This window comes from Ambystoma mexicanum, chromosome 4q (assembly GCF_040938575.1).
Source record: "Ambystoma mexicanum isolate Mex_15411 chromosome 4q, UKY_AmexF1_1, whole genome shotgun sequence".
In the NCBI taxonomy this organism is placed as follows: domain Eukaryota; kingdom Metazoa; phylum Chordata; class Amphibia; order Caudata; family Ambystomatidae; genus Ambystoma; species Ambystoma mexicanum.
The window spans coordinates 1303157785-1303163784 of record NC_090928.1 but is presented as its reverse complement, the minus strand read 5'-3'; the positions used below and the strand labels follow the sequence as shown (position 1 = coordinate 1303163784).

Genomic DNA, 6000 nt, shown 5'->3' with positions numbered 1-6000 from the left:
AAGGGAGGGGGGACTGATAAAATGTGATGCAAATTCAGCATTTTAAAGACTACGTATTCAGTAAGACTAATCAAAACTACTATCCGCATGCTGAAGTAACTGATCAAACGATGAAACGACCCACGCATGCTACATACATTTAGAGATCCATTAAGTAATTTAGACGACAGCATTAATTTCACACATAAACCTTTCGTTGTACCTGGAGAGCTTGTAGGAGCAGATGAGCAGCGGACCAGAGAGATGACGGGCCAGAGCACCAGATGAACCGTGGACCAGAGTGTGACAGACCAGATAAGCAGTGGACCAGAGACATACATGCCAACATTTTGCAGCAGCTGGGAGGGAGATTCTCTGAGAGCAATCGGGAGAGCTGAATTTGCCCATTTGCATACTTGCCAACATTCTGCGACCAAAAAGATGTAGGATTTTTCAAGTTTCAAAAATGACATCACAGGAAATTACAAAACGTATATTGTTGGCACCACTGGAGCATTCTAAAATGCACAACCCATCAAACAGCACAACATCGAAAGATGCTCAAATGTTTAAAATGTATAATTTTGAATGGTAAGTTAACACCAAATTCAATTGCCTCATTTCATAGAACGTAATCACACAGAGCTGGTAGGTAACGTTTGCCACTGCTCTGTAACAGCAGCCTGGGCAGTACATATCTTTTCCCGCAGTGCAAGATGAATAACTGAACAACATGGAGACTGATACCCTCCTCAGTCTGATAGGCAGATGCTGTGTGATGGTGGTACGCTCTGCCACTTGCCTTCACTGGTGGCTCATCTAAGGTCTGTCCCGGCGAGAGTGCAGAGCAGAGTCATGTAGCTGTCAGGTCAGTGGATTGATCTGAGCCCATCACTCACATTTATCACTTTCCCGCCCACCACACAGACAGATTAATTGTCTTAGAGGCCCCTAAATTACCTACCACTGTAAAAAGCAGTAGGATTTGTCGCTCAAATCTGTAGGTGGTAGGACTGCTTAAAAAGCAGTAGCCTACTGCCTAAATCAGTAGGGTTGGCAAGTATGCATTTGAATGCATTGGGGTTAGAATTATTTTAGGAGGGACGCAGTAAAAAACAGCAACATTTTTGCTAATAAAATCAGGAGTCTCCCACCTAAATCGTGAGGGTTAGCATGTATGCAGAGAGGTGACGGGCCAGATGACCAGATGAGCAGTGGACCCGGGAGTTGGCGGGCCAGATGGCCAGATGAGCAGCAGACCAGAGAGTTGACGGGCCAGATGACCAGATGAACCGTGGACCAGAGAGGTGATGGGCCAGAGGACCAGATGAGCGGTGTACTAGAGAGAGGACGGGCCAGATGACCAGATGAACCGCAGACCAGAAAGGTGGCGGGCCAGAGAACCAGATGATCGGCTTACCAGAGATTTGACAGGCCAGATGACCGACCAGATGTACCGCGGTCCAGAGAGGTGGCGGGTCAGAGGACCAGAGACGTTACGGGCCAGATGATTGAAAGATGGAAGAGTTCATGGGCCAAACAACTGCCAAAAGAGATGAGGATCACAGAACTGAACTTGAGACAATAATTCACAATGCCCAAGGAGGCGCAGATCACAAGAACTGAACATAAGATACTGATTGTTCATAAAATCAAATGCCAAAGTACTGGCAGACTGCAAGGACAAAGGAGACGAGACAGTGCCAAAAACATCAAGATTAAATAAAGTGTTGTTTGTTGTTGTTGTAACATGTCTATAATTTAGTGTATCATTCTGACTTGTGTGACTTATCCGCGGCATTTTAGGTGTGTGCTGGTTTTTTCAGGTATTCATATGGGAGTCCGCTTGTTTTCGGCTGGTTTTGAAAGGACATGTAGCTTGTTTTTATCTTCCAACTTGCCAACACCGGTCTCGTTGGGCTGGACTCGTGTTTCCGGTTTTCGCCTCGGGAGCCATGTTCGGGCGTGTTTACAGTTCCCATTGGGCTGCACTCGTGTTTCCGGTTTTCGCCTCGGGAGCCATGTTCGGGCGTGTTTACCGTTCCTATTGGGCTGCACTCGTGTTTCCGGTTCTTGCCTCGGGAGCCATGTTCGGGCGTGTTTCCGGTTCTCGCATCACAAGCACTTGAAAGGAGAGGATAAAGGCGCCCCCAGGAGCGGGAGACGGAGCGGTAAGAGGGGGGCTTTATGCTCAGGTGCTGCCCTCAGAGGAGGGGGAGGGGGGGGGGGTGGCGGAGAGAGCGCTACAACCCGGACCCAACATCTAGCACCCAACCTCCCACAAGGCTGAGCTGGCAATGGGTGCTACCCCCCTGGACCCCGGAGGGCTCGTGCAAATAATAACCCCCCCACCCCTCCCCACAACCCCTACGCTCCTGAAAATCAGGGCCGTCCCGGGGAAAGGCCACTGGGATCCCTTGATTTGCATACTCGGTGACGTCACAGAGGGGTCCGTTCACCCCCGCGGGGGATCACATGGGGGCGCTATCGGGCGTGAGGCCGCGTAGCGCCGCGAATCCCTTCCAGGCACTGGCATGGTGGCATCAGCTGCCCTGGGGCACACACTTTAGGTCTTCTGGCTCCAGTGGAAGGCGTTCCTGGAACTCTGGCTGATCAGAGTCTCCTGGCCCTGGAAGGGCGGGAGGGGGCCGTGATCAGAAGAGCTGCGCATGTCCTGGGCAATGTTCTCAAAACGGCCAGCATGCTTTTAATTCCCAATCTACAGGCGGGCATGAATTGTCCTGTGGATAAGCGACTCTGCGCGCAATGCTAGTGGTGATGGTGTGACATAAGGTGAGCCAGAGCACAGTGCATCCAGGGCAGGGCTGGGCTGGGCTGGAAGTAGGATAAGCAAGAGCAGAAGGCAGCTCCTGGGTATCCAGCATCACCAGAGACCAGGAGCTGCTGGTGGGGAACCAGGAGGTGGCACCTGGCGTTCTGCAAATCTCACTTCCACGCCAGATGGAAAAGTATACGTTCGTCCATTCTTTAAAAAAAAAAAAATGTATAACCCACTATGCTTTACATTGTGTGTATATGTTTCCTAATGTTTATAGCTTGTCCCAAACCCACAGAGTTGCATTTACGTAGGGGTGCAGCCAAAACTAGCTCCTGGTAGCTGTTGGTTTCAAGCTAACCAGGTGCTTCCTGGATAAAAGCAGGCGCTGAATAGCTCCCAGCTCCCCTCAACTTCAAACCCTGCAGGATAATCTTACAGTGCTACAGAAGTAGAGGCGCTGCGCCTCTTGGGTCACGAGGCACGGCTGTGTGTTTAGGTCGGCACAGGGTCTGGACCCAGTCTCCAGGAGAGCAGTTTCTCTTACCACATCACTTGCCATCCCCACATCTCCCCTTTTTGCTTACAGCAGTACCGTGTTTTATAATGAAGAAAGTCCACGCATCTATAATCCAGAGCTGCAAATATGTCAAGCTAAAGGAGTACACTAGCTGTGGTCCCTGCCCACTTCCATCTTGAATGGAAGACTACAGATGCAAATCTGTTCCTCTAGGGTCACAAGGCAATGCCAGCAGGTCTCCACATAGTGTGGCCTTTCAATTGGCACAGATCGGTTGCTGCCTCGGCCGCATCCAAGTGATTTCCAGTGACCATTGTTGCGTCGCAGATGAACTGTTATCGGAGCCTCGTTTAAATGTTGTAAAATGCTCCTGTGTATGGTTGGTGACTTGGCATCTACTCTTCCTTTCATGTGTTAGACTAGAAAACCAATGGTAGTTGTATGGATTTTTATCATAGGAGGCCAACTTTAATACCTGCATAAGTAATGCTTCCTCAATTTCTACAGCACTCGTTGCTATTCTTAGAGAACTGAAAAACCCTATCCCGCTCGAGTAAAGACTGGTGCACCACCATCCAGAACGCTCTGGCATCTAAAATAGTTCCGCTCCAAGAAAAAAACTAATCGAAAAGAAAGTTATTGGCTAATAAAAATTTACCACCACCACTCAAAGATAGAATCTTTGATAATTCAAGTATACAATTCAAATTCACACCAGTAAGCCAAGACCAAATGCTAGACACTATCTTGCAACTTAAACCATCTAATTCAGGGGTGCACAACTGATTTTGACAGAGGGCCGAAAGTACCTTACATGAGGGCTATAGTGGGCTGAAAAGTAAAAGTGGGCGGGGCGGTCGGCGGGACATGTCAGGAGGCTTTTTCAACCCCCAATTTGTATTAAACACATGGAAAAAGAATGTTTTTGAGGGGTAACGATTTTTATTGCATTTCAAACTTACATTTTGTACTACACATTTTCCATTGTTATCATTTATTTAGATTTAGTTATTGTATATCGTCTGTTTAATTAAATTATATATATTTTATTGACCCTTGATTGGACATTCTGGTATTTTGGACTGCTATAGTTTGCTGTTTGGGTTGCCCAAGAGGAGTATGGCCTTCGTTGAGTCAGGTTTCCTCAAAAAAGCAAAGGATGTACATCTCCTAACTGTGCCTGTTTTAGCTTTATTATTGAGTTCACTCTTGGAGTGCAACACTATGCCCCATGGCTCCCACCCACAACCAAACACTATGCCCCCTGTCCCTCACCCCCCAAGCAAACACTATGCCCCATGGCTCCCGCCCCCAACCAAACACTATGCCCCATGGCCCCCACGCCTCAAGCAAACACTATGCCCCCTGTCTCTCACCCCCAAGCAAACACTATGCCCCATGGCTCCCTCACCCCCAACCAAACACTATGCCCCATAGCTCCCAACCCCAACCAAACACTATGCCACATGGCCCCCTCACTCCCAACCAAACGCTAAGCCCCCTGTCCCTCACTCCCCAAACACACTATGCCCCCTGTCCCTCACTCCCCAAGCAAACACTATGCCCCATGGCTCCCACCCCAACCAAACACTATGCCCCCTGTCCCTCACCCCCAACCAAACACTATGCCCCATGGCCCCCACGCCTCAAGAAATATGCCCCCTGTCCCTCACCTTCAACCAAAGGCTATGCCCCATGGCCCCCTCACCCCCAACCAAACACTATGCCCCAAACAAACTCAAGCATGCCCCCATACAGACCCAAACCCCCCACCCCCCAACTCAGCACACACACTCTCAAACATGCACCCATACAGACCTGAACCCCCCACCCACCAAATCAGCACACTCTCAAACATGCACCCATACAGATCCGAACCCCCCACCCCCAACTCAGCACACACACACTCTCAAGCATACACCCATACAGACCCAAACCCCCCAACTCAGCACACAAACTCTGAAGCATGCACCCATACATGCATCTCAACATACACAACACAAACACTCAAAAACAAACATTCATGCACATCCGACACCCCCCCACCCCCATCTCAACATACACAACACAAACATTCATACACACCCGACACGCCCCCCCCACCCCCCATCTCAACATACACAACACAAACACTCATAAATAAACATTCATACACATCCGACACGCCCCCACCCCCCATCTCAACATACACAACACAAACACTCAAAAACAAACATTCATACACATCCGACACCCCCCCCCAATTCAACATACACAACACAAACATACAGCAGAACAGACCCAACACACAAACACACAGACCACTTACCGGAGACGTGCTGGAAGGCAGGTAAGCCGGAACGCTGGCGAGAAGTGGAATCGTACTACGGCTGGCGTGGCAAGCAAGGCTGAAATGCCTTCCTGCATCAAGCCTTACTGGCCACGCCAGCCTTAGTGCTGGCACTCCATTGGTGCAGCACACACGCACTACGTGGCTCGTAGGAGTGACGTGGTGCGTATGTGCTGAGTCAATGATGGCCAGTGTTTTGTCCGGCCCGCAAGACAACAAAGACTTTCCTAATGGAGGGTGGCCGATGCTGCTTGCGGGCCGCCCTCCATTAGGAAAGTCTTTGTGCATCGCGGGCCGGAAAAAACAGCATGGCGGGCCGCAACTGGCCCGCGGGCTTTATGTTGTGCACCCGTGTTCTAATTACAAGGGAGACTGCTTCCCTGCACATTTAGTCAA

The 6000-nt window shown here is 49.8% G+C and overlaps 1 protein-coding gene across 1 annotated transcript in view; it reads left to right on the top strand.

Moving 5' to 3' along the window:
* Positions 1-1796: 1796 nt before the first annotated feature.
* The window catches only part of LOC138468411 (zinc finger protein 268-like), a 233674-nt gene continuing 229470 nt past the window's right edge, over positions 1797-6000 (top strand). Inside the window, exon 1 of the mRNA XM_069608963.1 lies at positions 1797-2150. The gene's annotated coding sequence lies outside the window, so the exon portion shown is untranslated. The remainder of the gene's footprint in view (positions 2151-6000) is intronic.